A 13962-nucleotide genomic window follows, 5' to 3' on the forward strand; every position below is an offset into this window, starting at 1 on the left:
GGCTCTGTAGAGAAAACGCTGGGATTTCCTATACTGTAAGTGCTCTGTGGGTAAACAAGAACTTTCATCTTTAGGAATGTGAATCCAGAATATCTCAGCAGTGTTCTCATCACAAGAAAATTATCTTACAAGCCCTGAAGGACATAGGCAAGGTCAGGTAGCAAGCCAGTGAAAGCTGTCGGTGGGGACCTCACAATGACTCAGATCATGGTCCTCTTTTTTAATGGTGCTTTGCCAGCCTCGTCTGTAGAACTGTAAGCACAGTTAATTTCCCCAGAAACATTCAGGCAAACAAGCTATGATTTGCTGCTGTTCAGATTGATTTAAGCCAGCATGTGGCTTGTCTAAGAGGGCTAATATGTACCCGAGCATGTTCTTTGGTACTAATGTCAACTAGCACGGAACAGTCCTCTTCCATGCTATTAGTTTCACTTACCCTGTAACAGGGTGGCCGCATCCTAACTGTTTATTGCAAATTGCTAACTCCTGAACCATGCCCATGAATTGTGTAGGAGATTTCCAGGTAATGGAAGTGAAACTGTGCCAGCAACTTTTCCAACTATCTAATAGCACAGAGAACTGAGTCACAGTGCTGAGGAACGCTTCCTGGCACTGTTTACTTTACTAGTAGATGAAGCCTACATAGACCCTTTTTATTGCTAGCTTTGCCGGGCTCAGGCACCATTAGCAAAAATGGCAATGTGTGAAAGTTTTCTAACTGTAGACATGGGTCCTGAGTACTTGAACACGTTCCCTTTACTGTTAACAGAGATTTCTAGAAGATATCATTTCCTTCTCTGATTCTCAAGAATATAATCATATTCAGGTCTGTATCCCCATCCTTGTGTCTTTGGTTCAGGACTCATCAGCTTTATGCAGGTGCTCATAGGTAACTTCTCTCTGTTTACAGATCCTGATCCTTTATCATTAAAAATGAATCAAGCTCCTCTCAACTGATAATTACAGTACTTAATTTTTCAGCAGATGTATTCTTCCCTGAATCTATATGAACACTGATGGGATTTCTGAATGCAAGTTGAAGGCAGCAGTTTCGAACAGGAAGCATGAAAATAGACTTTTAATGAGGCAACAAAAATCCAATTTTGAGATCAATTCCGATATTTCACAAATTTATTTATATTCTGCACTGGAACAAAATTTAAAATATTCAAAGGTGTACAGCAAATGGAAGCACTAAGCCAGCTGCATAAACAAAGAACGTTGTTGGGAGCTGGAAAATGGGCAAAGAATAAACTTGCAAAGGAAGCAATAATGAATCATCAATAGCTATAGATATCAAGCAAGGCTCTCACAGAGTAAGACAGTTCCTCCTGCAATTGTTTTAATCTTGGCCCTTCTTTAAGTGAGTATCTAATATGACAATACACTGCAATTGCTGGTTCACTCCCCTCTGCTTGCAGATAACATTTTGATCTTCAGAGCTGGTAAAGCCCAGAATTCAGGCAAACTCCTGTTTTGAGGAGTGGTTCATAATTTGTTCTGCAAGTCCAGATGCAGTAATTATTGCTTTGATGACTGAATGGGGAGCTCACAGAAATCCATCAGCTAGGCTGCTGGCTTCTCTGATGTCAACAAAAAAACACCTGGACATCATCTGCTTGGTTTACAAAAGGTGTCCTGACACTAGCTCTCCCCAGAAAGCTCAGCACCATGCAATACTTCAAACAGAATCATTACCCTTATGAATGCTTACCAAAAATAAAACCATATTTTCCATTTTGTTTTATTTCCATTCAATAAAACAATTTTTTCCTGTTTTCAGCATCCAATCACACCAAACTTCAATTAGTCCTGGTAACCAGTCATTGCAGGCACATTCGGTGATATTCTCATGTCTTCTAATCATCCAATAGAGACTATTGTCTCTATTGCCTTATTATTGGTATACATGAAACTGAACTGATTTTCACTAATATGCCTCCAATGTCACATAGGAGAAAGGCAAATGAAACCTGGTCTAAGTGCCTGACTCCCCAGAGGTGGTGACAGGGTCCCATCCAGACATAACCTGGAATCCCCAAGAACTCAGTTTCTTCTCTCTATCAATAGATGACTATTGTGAGCTCCCTGACACACAGAAGAGTCATCGTCTTGGATATCACAAGGTACAAAGTCTTGGAAACAGACCTCTAAACTCTTTTGTGTGTGTGAAACACCAGAGGATATCACATATAGAGTCTGAAAAGCCATGTAAGTTCTGGAGTATCTTGACTGCACGTATAATAAGCTGGTAGGTGAACAGCTACTCACAGACAGAACACCAACATTTTAACTATTCTTTCCACTCACCATTTTACGCACTCCTTTTCTGCTAATTGTGGTTGGAAAAATTAAGTCACTACGATTTCCAGAGTTGGTTTTATACTTGGCTGAAGACTGCTTTGTAGTTTCTTTGCATTTTTTACTGAAAAAGGAAGCGTGGCTCAGAGTATAATGCAGGTGACAATGTAATGGGCAGTGTTACATGGAGGTGGAGAAGATCACCTACACATCTAGTGTACCAAGTTTTATTAACTGGTGCACCACTCAAAAAGACTCGTCATTCCTTCCAACCTTGTAGAAAGCCATCAGAGGTTTTATGGAGTATTCATTCTACCAAGCATCTTTCGATTGCAGTGATCCATCACCCGCTGCCTCAGATCCAGAGTTTTATAGCCTTGTCTCAAGACAAGAGTATTAAAAAATGCTATGCAGTTCCATAGGTAACGAAATAGGGCAAAGATTGTGCTTGAATTTTGTAACAGATTTTTACCCTCTCAGTTTGTGGTGATGCACTAAAACTGTTCCCCAAGGCACTGGAAAGAAAGATTCTATCTTCTTCAGGAATGTGCCTAAACTGAAATGTTTGAGACCTCAGCAAGCCCAGACAAAATTAACTGGCACTCTGACCTGGTCACAGTTTTCCATTTGCATATTTGTGGAGCAGAACATGTACATTACTACATCTAAGTCAGAACACAGAGAGAACTGATGAAGAATGTGACTATATTAACAAGAATTTGAAGACTCTCACTAAGGCTAGCACCTGCCAGTTTTTATGAACACCTTAAATGACTATATTTGGCAAGAACTTCAGTTTTACGCATTCTAATGTTTTGCTTTTAAAATATTTTTAATTTTTTTTTAATAACCAAACACATTTCAAGTCTTTTCTACAGTTCAGTTCTCCTTTTGAAACCCAGGCTTTGACCTTTACCTGTTGGAACTACCTCAGCTGCCTGGGAACAAAGACCAGATGCACCTCTGATTTTCCCAGATGTCCAGCAGCAAAAACCCTACAATTTTTAGCAGCTTCAATGCAACCTTCATAACTCTCTGATGTTTTCTAGCAGGGCTTATGCACACATCTGCTCTAATGTTAACTTCCTATCTCTCCTCTACCCCCCTTCCTCCCTCTCCTGGACAATCAGAAAAAAATATAAAGGTCATGAACCTAACTGCAAGCATCTCTTCCTGCTTCTTGTGTGGTTTTCACCCTGACCTTGATACTCTTTCCTGTTTCCCTAGTGGCACCTCATGCTCACGCCACCCCCTCATGCTTCCTTAGGCACAGGAACAGCAGAAAGAGGGAAAGAAAGTCTGGCAATTAGAAACATACCCTGAGATTTCCTGCTTCTAATGCCTATTGCAAAGGGGCTGCTGTTTCTCAGTTAACAGAGAGTAAAACAAGAGAAAATTAATGAGCTTAGCAAATTGAGGACAAATTGAATAAAATGGGGCCAAATTCATCCCTGATGTCTTTTCTTTGAAGGCAACAGAGGGATAAATTTATCTTGATATTTTTAACTGTTTTTTAAGGACACAAGTGAGGATTGGGTTTTTTGTTTTGGTTTGGTTTTGGTTTTTTTTAACCATGCAGTCATTTGGTACTTGCTACCTAAACTACTTCATTAATCTTCTGTAACTAAATATTGTTATTATATTCATGTAACTGATATGATAGAGAGTGGAAACAACATGATTAAATGGCTGAGTTACTACCAGCCACTGAATAGCGGTATGACCTGAGACAAGTCACTTTTGCTCTCTGTGCCTTTGGATATCCCCGGCCTAGATCATTCCCTTAAGACAAGCTCTTCAATACAGATACCATCCCTTGACTATGCTTAAGTAGTTATTAGAGTTTTCTGCTTACTGACTTGCTCTAAGTGAATGTTTATTACAATGAAATATTTTTATGGTGGTTTACCACAGAACTATAACGAGGACACTTCCACAGTATTCAGGTGCAAAAAACTGCTATGTACTACATTCAGCACTAGGAGGTGTTGACAATACTGTCACCTAGCAGACTTACTTGGCCTTAGGAGAGAAACATTTTTGGCTTGGAATTGTTAACTGGAGCTTAAATATGCAAATAATTGGAAAGTCCCACAAGAGCTTCCAGTGAATAAAATACTGATTTTCATCAACCACACTTAAACTGTAAATATACTATTATGTAAGTCACATGTAAATGAAAAGCCTTAAATCAGGTGTGGAACGTACTTGTAGACAAACACTTCTTAGCAATAAATTCAAACGAAGCAGCAATTGCCCTGTTGTGGCCTAGGTGGAGCATTTGCAAGTGCTGCACAAAGAACCGGCTATTCACATGATTTTGGCACTCCTTCCTAGTTTCCTGCTGCTAAATTACATTAAGAGACTCTAAACATACTTTCTTAATATCCCTGCCCCCTGCAGGGAATTATTGTGGTTGCCACAAGAACATCGCTTGATGGTGATGGGGCAGGAAAAGGGCTTGGTACAATCCTGAACAAGCCATCCATGTAACCATCTCTGGGGTCCTAATTCAGCCTGCTGTCTCTACTCAGCAAAATACGTAGCCCCTCTGTTTAACTTACATAAGGGGTTAGGTAAGACGGACTGCAATGAGAGCTAGCACATTTTTAATTTTCCCAGTGATGTCAGTGGAGTGTTGAAGGTTACCACAGGCTGTACAACTGCAGTTATAGACAGTAAGCTCTGCAGAGCATGAACTGTTTTTATAATTTTCTTTTTCTAAAATACTTATCATAAGGGTCTGAGTTTTAACTGTGGCTCCTACAGTGCTATTGCAATATAGCATCACATCTGCACAGAAATATAGATGTATTAAGAGAGGAAAACAGAAAGCCACAGTATCCCAACAGTTTGATCATTGCACTGTTCTGATGCCAGCCAGTGAACTGCTATGTAGTTCAAATTAAGTCATTCCCCTGTTCCTGGGTCCCAGCTTATCCTCATCCAGTTTTCAGTTTCACCATTCTTAAAATTTGTTAGTTTTTAATTCATGGCAGTACATGGAGCAGAATTGACTCACAAAGTGCTACGCAGTGAATTAAAACAGGAAAATGTGGCTATATCCCTGTTTCTGAATTTGCTAATCATATATTTACCTGTGAAATGCACACTGCTGAAAGAATATTCATTGATAATTCTGAGTAAAAAATACCCACACCTCTGTTTGGGTTACATTTTCTGACTTAAACGCACTTGCCAAATTGCCATATTTTACTGAATATAAACCAGCAACTTTAAATCCATAGACTCATATCACAAGCCAGGTATTCCGCTTAGTGATGTCCGCAGTAATCCCCAAACCTCTGATTCAGCTACACTAGACTGATAGAAATGGCCTATCTTGATAAGGTGAATCAGGTTTATCTTTGGATCAATCATAATCAGAGCCTTACTTGCTGTAAATTGGTCAATGGAACTAGATCAATTTATATTTAATGAGGACTTTATCCAGTAAAATGTCTTCTTCAGGGATTGCAGGAGTGTCCATGTATGTGTTGGTATAAACATACACATTTCTTGCAACAAAATGACAGGAAAGCCTGACATAGGGTAATGTTTCTAAAGATTGTTTTCTGAAAACATGGAGCACCCTCAATCTGTGCTGCTGCCATCTATGAGCTTGTAATTCTAGCAACTACAGGTTCTGTCGGTAACAACAGTGCAGGATTACAAAGGGCAAAAATGTGAGTCTTCCACCTTTGACCTGTCTGTGCTCTCTTGACTTATCTTTGCCCTGGTTTCTTACATTGATCTCAGCTGGTAGAAGTTCCTGAGAGGTTTTGTACACCTCAAAACAGAATTGTGCACAGATCGTCCTTCCCACTGAATCTCAAGTCAGATGTGAACAAGGCAAAGCAACTACGTTTGTTTTGCCAGGAGTCAGAACTGCTCCTTGCTACTTGCCCTGCCATGGCTCTTCTACTTACTAACTTGTGTAAACAGACTGTGCTTTGCACAAATTCCCCTGTATTCTGGGACTTATGCTGTCAGACTTGAGCATGCTTTTCTTGTTCATGGTGTATTATTTATTTTTTCCATGTCTTTGACCAAGTACTACCTTGCCTGACAGAGCTCAGGAATAGGATACTCTAATCCCATTCTCCTGGCACTGTTATTTTTATCTGATGGAGAGAACAGACACTTTCCTTTCACAGATGCAGCTAGAGAAAAACAAAGGAGTTACTCAGAGGCTGGCTCAGAGATTGAGGGAACACCTCTCATATTGCTGCTGTTAGATTCTGGCAAGGCTGTAAAATAGCCAATACCTGCAGCATATTGTCACAAATCCCAAGGTCCCTTCTCACCTCTGATGGTGCCTGGTTCTAGGTTTGCAAAGTAGTTTCAGGGAACTCAAATCTGCCCATTTGTAAAATATATCTATTAATATTTACTTACATCACAGGTAAGTATGGCATATGGTACAATGCTTAACTTATTAACATTTGGAGAATGCTTGGAGGTCCTTGATTTATAAGCAAATTTGATGCTTCTATCTGGGTGCAGCTGGGATCTACCAACCTGTGTTTGGATGAAACTCAAGACAAACCAGCCTACTAGCTGCTCTGACATGCATTTGCTGGTCTCCAGCAAGCTCCATTTCTGTTGTTCAGACTCCTCTACGCTGGGTCTGAGCCTCCTCACTGTTGCTACATCCTCTGCAGTGCAGACCATAGAAATGAGGTGCAGGAGGGTTTGTACTGGGCCCATGCATGATGAGCACTTCCCCACACTGGTTGAAAACAGTAATAAGGACTGTGTTCCTGCTCTATTGCATAAGCAGAACATAGAGTGGAGAGAAGGAGATGGATATTAATCTGGTTTTGAAATTAATTTAAGCCCCTTTTTCTTCTTTATTCAAGCTCTGGTGTTTTCACATGATATCAGAACAATAAAAACATGTAAACCCCTTTGCTAATAGACAATGAAACATAAATTATGCTCAGTTGGAAGCTTTTCAAACGAAAGGCATCTTTTGGACTTAATTAAAAAGCAAGGTACCCCCATATGAGATTTAGCAACATGTAGCTATTGACTTGGCTATTAACAACATCTTGTCATATGCTCATGGAGCTGAAAGCCAGATGTGCTGTACTGCTGCAGCACACAATTTCTCAATTCTGCTTCATCAAGGTACTGCATCCCAGAATGTGGAGAACCTGATATTAATATACTAGGGGTCACTATTACTGTAACAGAACTAGCAGCTTTATTGAAGGCATCTATTCTGGCTGCACATCTAAGTGCTAATTTACACACACACGTTCTGGTATCTGCATGTGGAAGGCCTCACGCAGATCATCAGTGTTGGGTTCTAAAGAAAGATCTAATCTGGCCTTGGTTAGGATGAGGTCTGTTTTATTCAGTTTTACTGCGCAGTGCAAACTCTCAGTTTTTGAAAATGTGTGTGTGAGACAGACCAAGAGACGCTTATCTCTGATTGACTTGATCTGGTACTCTTGATACAGATATATATGATTACGCATATAGAAAGCTATGAATGTATGAGTATAAATATAAATCTTACATGAATACATATGTAATATTTATCTTAAGTTCAAGCAAAAGTACTCTTACTGCTAATGAAGCTAATAAAGAAGGGAGAAAATACTTACTTTTTGATGGTATTTTTATATGACTAAAGCTTGTTAATTAATGAAAAGAAGAGCCTTTTCATGAAAAAGTTATTCCTGACAAACGAGATATTGCTTTTCTGTATGAAAAAAAATATAATTACTTTTGTGTGTTGTACTTTGTGGGAGAGATATAACAGGGAAGCTAAAAAAAACCCTACTCATCCCTTTCTCTCTAAGCCTACACGGAATGTTGCTTCTTGCCATATGAATGAAAAGAAGCTGTATCAGCGTGCAGCCCACTCACTTCATGAATACAGCTGCATCTGGCCAGGGATTGCACAGTACTTTGTAAGAGAGTGGTAAGTCCTAGCTGGAATTCTACAGTTGCTTTATGCAGGAAGTTGGGTGAGATAAATATAATGATCCCTTCTAACTAAAAAAAAAACCACTCTGGGAATCAGTATTTCTCAGTTCCTAAATTAAGAGATGGCCGCACAAAGAAGGGAAGTGACTGCTTAGAATCATGCAACAGGCCTGCAGGAGATGGCTAAGTAAAATCTTGTTGTCATGATTCCTCTCTGATAAATCTTGCACCTTGTTTCCTTCAAAGCAAAACATGACAAAATTAATACTTTTTTCATTCAGAAAACAACTGCCTTTACAACTCATGCTAAGTCATATGCTTGATTTTCTCTGTTTAGCAAGTTTCAGAGGCTGCCATCATCATTGCTGATTCAGCATACTTTTATACAATTCCAGTTCAACTTTTTGCTTTAGTTATGATCAGAAAGACTGTATCTTCATAGGAGTTAACTGTAATTGGAAAGGTGCAATGCCTTTGACTGTACCCTCTGCCTTTGGTCTCATTGTGGCAATCCCTGTATCAGTATACAGTCAAGAGGACAACTAATTATGCTGTACTTCCATAGGAATTTCCAAGCAAAGATCTAAATCCATTTTAGAGAAAGTGAAATTCTGATTAGGAATACTGTTCTGGAATACAGTGATGCTTAGTTTAGTGGCAGAATCATGACTGGAGCCCAGTTGCTTCATACACTACACAGAGCATGGACTTGATCTAAAAGTCACTGAACTTGGTTCCTGTGTTTGAGATAAGGTAGGTAGATGAAAATGGCTCAGGACTAGCATAAGTGTTGTGCACCATTTGGGTCCCACAGGATCTCTGCTAAACAATGCTTAACCTTTGTAGTGTTGTTCTGCAAATGGTTGAATTTCACTCTGAATCTCACTTTAGAGCTAACAAAGTCATTTATCTCTTGCAAGGGGGATATGAGGGGAGAGGACAAGGTCCCTAGTAGAGGCTGACTCATGGTCTAAGCACTGGCACAAAAAAAATTGCCTTAATGATTTCAACAGTCTGTTGTTGAAACAACTGAACAAAACATCTTGTTCGCATAAGATGCTTTGCATTTATCTATAGACAATAACTATCTGATCACAGCTGAATGCAGGTTATTCCCTAATGTGTAGTATCCTTTTCCAGCCAGAGATAACATCATTTTGCTTACCGGTACATGCCTCTAGAGCTCAAAAACAATTTGAGTCTTCACAGCACACTCCAGCATTGCTGCTTTTTCAGAAGGAACTTTCTTCTTCCGCTCCAGCTTCAGCTTGGTGCCTATATAACATAGGCATTGTGCCCTGCGAATAGAGAACAAAACAAACTTTGAGGTTCCTTTAAACTAACACAACCATTTCATCCTTGTAGCACATGCCTGTGCACAGATTCCCATTCTGCAACTGATATTTATTGATCTAGATTCATATGATCCAAGAAAAGCTTGACTGCATTGCCTTGTGGCAAAATTATAAGGGGAAAAATTGGAATGTAGGGGAGAAGGGAAGAGGAAAGCCAAGCTTTTATAACTCTTTGTAAACCTGGTTTATGTGAGCCTAGCCAACCCAGGGTCCAAATGATCTGTTACACTTAAAAAGTGGATGTGAAAGGCAGCACTGTTGCTGAGCTGCTGGTGCCCCACAGAATCAAAATATTTCTGCTGAGCTACAATTTAAACAGTCATACTCCAATTATGAGAAGCAGCCCCTGTGAGGAAGTATGCTTTCCTTCTCAAAGCACTTTACCTTCAGCAAGTAAACATTCCTAAGTGTAATATTAAAAGCACTAAAGTTTATGTGCATTTTTATTTTGTGCTAATAGAGCAATTAAAAATGCACACTGTCTCAACTTTGCATTTTTATTCTAAAGAAGTTTCAATGTTTTCCTGTGGATTCAGGTCTGATCTGCACATCAGTATCTGTCAGGAGAATACAGACCTCTCCTGTCTTTGTGCTTTCATTAACATAATAATTAACTATTATGGGTTCTCTGTCATCTCCAGTTTCCGCTTAAATTATCAGATTGCAATTCCCTGATACTGTGCTTTGCTCTGGCACAAAACTCCAAGGAACCATCTACCTGCTGAACTCCTCCTGCCTGCCACTTGTTCCTCTGCCTGCCTCTAATGTATATGCTGTACTTTTACGTATCCTTACAGACTGCAGAATCACTCTGAGTAAAATAAGATTTCCCAAAAGATGAAACCACATTTAGATCCAGACTCTCCATCTTCTTCCTCCTCCACCCCTATACAATGAAAGTGTCTGTACATTTGGCAGATAATAAAACCATCCTGTTAGAAACCTGTAGACTTTCTGACAGTGCTGAATAGACCATGGGAGAGTAGAGACTTGCACCAGCAATCAGGTAAAGTGTCCAGAGAAATGCACATGATGATTGTGAGAAACCTGTATGGTGGTGGGCAGAAAGGGGGAACATTGAGTGAGTCTGTACAAAGAATTGCCAAGCATCACATGAATCAGAACAGAGTTGTATTTTCCAAAAGATACATCCACACAAAGCAAGAAGATTTTTCAAGGTCTTCAGCTGCTATTTAGCAACCTTTACACTCACTCAGATTCTCGGAAAAACTCAACACTGTATTGATTTTATGTATATACCTACAGAGGTGCCTGGCCCTTGAAAATCTGATGTCTTTTCTGGATGTATAAGCCTTAAAATTCTGAGAGGAGTTATTTCAGTAATGTGCTCAAAGGCTGAAAATTAATTTGAAATGGCATATGGCTCTCACACAGCTTCTCTGCAAAGAATTTATCCATTATGGGAAAGAAAACGGAAAGAATGTCTGGCAGTCTGTTGAAAAAAGGTTAGCAAGAATTAATTCAAGCTTTCCCCCCCCCCCAAACTTCATGTAGGTTAGAGTCTGAAAAGATCTGGGCTGAGACTCAGAACTAAGGTAATGCTCTCCTCACTGGATCTTCTGCTGTGTTCAAAGAAGTAATGTAGGATATAGTAGGGGAAGAAGACAAGACACACTGTGAGGATGGTTAACAACTGGAGCAAACTTCTGAGGCCACTAACTGATTTTTCATGTCTCAAGGTCTTCACCTGAACACTTGCAGACATGTAGACTGGAAGATATGCTTTAGTCAAGCAAAATGGTTCTTGGACTCATTGCTTAAGTAACCAGATGAGATTCTCTGGCCTGTTACACTGATAGTCAGGCTAGATGATCTAGTGGTCCCTCCTGGCCTTAAAATCTGTGCATCTAGAATTACACACCACTATAAAACTTACGTAAGGGACGGGAGAATAGAGGCCAAAGAATTACCAAGAGTATTTATAAGCCTGCTACAGTCATCACTAATGTACATATAATTGGCAAAGCATTTACATCAGAGGCCAGTTGTAACACATACGTTTATTGAAGGCTTGCACATTTCATTATAACTGAATTACTGAACGTATCTAAGCCATTTATAGTGAACTGTGGCAAACTCTAAAATAAACTAAACACATATGCAGGGGTTATTGATGTGGTATGGCTGTTCTCATATTTAAAGGCATTATAAACGATTTGCAAGGCATTTAATAAAAGTGACCTACATTTATATAGCGCCTTTTATCCTGAGGTATCCCAAAAATTCTGTACAAACTGTATAGCCTGCCACTGCATTACTCCAGGCTGACACCAGTGTAACTCTTCTGAAGTCAGTTGGGTCACAGGGCTATCATGCTGGAGTTAGAATGTGACCAGTCCAATCTTGCATATATAAGTGGTGAAGTGAAGGGGAAGTAGCAGTTGTTTCACAGGTTTCACAGGACTTGAGTCCTTAAGAAGCCATTGGATCATCTAATCTGACATTTCATATTACTTAGGACACCTCTGGAAAACAGGCAGAGGATCTGGCATCTTTCCTTACATGTCTGAGCACTGCAACTCTCAAACCTCACATCTAAGCTTGCCTCCCAATAATCTCTTTCTTACACATTCTTCTCGGAAATAGGGACACCAAAACTGATCGCATCAATTCCATGTACAGAAGCAAAATTACTTCTCTATGATTGTTTGATATTTCCATTTCATGGCCTTTCTACCCTCTTACAAGATCACATTGTCCCTCTTACTTTCAGCACTGCACTAAGAGCTCTTGCTGGGGTGGTTATCTATAACAACATCTCACTCCTCTGAATTTCCAAGAGAGTCTCACAGCATGTGAGAATACCTTGCCTTCTTAGTCAGCAGTCTTAAAACTCATTTTTTTGGAAGAGCACATGCCCAGATGATTCCAATCACTCCATGATAGAAACTTGCCTTCTTCATTATTTACTATTTCATTAATCTTTATTACAAAACTATCATTCAATACTATTTTATTATTCAGTTTCTTGAAGAAAATATTAAATGGTATTGGAGCAAAAAGCAGTCTGTGGGGATCCCTCCTAGCATCTGTTAACAAATATATGAGATTTGTTGGTGATACATCTTTTAATACATCCTTTTAATTCCAAACAATACCAATCTGTGCAAAAGGACCCTTCAGCCCTGGTCTCCATCTGTGTCTTGTGGAAGGAAAGATATGTGAGCGGGGAGGGAACTTCCATGCACTCCACTAGGTGCCCTGATTTGATGATCAGAGGATTAGGACTGGATGGGGCCAGGTGATAGGACATTACAAGAACACCTACCCTGGAATGTAGCCAAAGCTTATCAGTATTAAGTCAAAAGCCTTGGAGAAAGCCATGTACGCTGTATCGGAATACTCCTCATATCAAATAGATCAACAATCCCATCAGAAAGAGATAATAGGTTGACTTTTGCAGATACACTTTTGGAGAAGCAAAAAGGAATAAGTCTTTTGACCAAAGCTACAATGTGGTAAGCCACAGTGGAACTGAAGCAAAATCCCAGCACTAACATTCCTGGAAATGGCATTATGGCATCTTTAATTGACACTAAATGCTCGGGATATAATTTTAGGACTTCTCCAAAAACATTACCTGTAGCAGCCCAAAGCCCATAAAGCTCTGGCCTCTTAACTCATCAACATTTTTTCCTAGCACAGGAAGGACCTTTCTAACAAGACCTCAAACCAAGTGCTAATACCCTTTACACTTTGTGAGACTGTTGTGCTACCATAGCATGACTGCTGGTATACAGAGACCTGATAATGAAAACAGAATGCTGAACTTCTCCATTTTTTTCAACTCTCTGAAACTAATAAAAGGTATTACTTCTTCCTGCAAACTATGCCTGTTGTATCATTATGTCTTCATCACTACGATCACATTACTAATGTAGTCTGCATTCTGCTGTAGTACTCTGATTGCATACTGCTGAACTTTATTAATAATTAATGCATATGCTCACAATATTCTGCAATTAAAAAAAAAAGTCAGCATTGTGGGCAAAATGATGTGCTTGAGCTATAATATATTCACCCTCATCTAAAGGTAGCTGTTTAGAACACTCTTAAATTCACTGTAAGAATCACAAAACTGGTTTTACAGAGTGAAATACTCTAAAATACTCTGAACTGGCTTAGGTAAGCAATCAAGGAAGATGACAGTAAAGGACCCTCTACTTGCATATTGTGAAGATCCTTTGTTAAGTAACATTCATAAAGTATTTTCCTCTCATTCTCACCAGGAAAAAATCTAGCAGAGCCAACATACCTGGAGTGATATGAGGTTCTTTTATCCCATTTTGGGGGGGAAAGATCAGAGATTTTCCATGTTGTGCTTTTTTTAAACAGGTCATTTCTT

Source organism: Gymnogyps californianus, chromosome 6, assembly GCF_018139145.2.
Source record: "Gymnogyps californianus isolate 813 chromosome 6, ASM1813914v2, whole genome shotgun sequence".
Classification (NCBI taxonomy): Eukaryota; Metazoa; Chordata; class Aves; order Accipitriformes; family Cathartidae; genus Gymnogyps; species Gymnogyps californianus.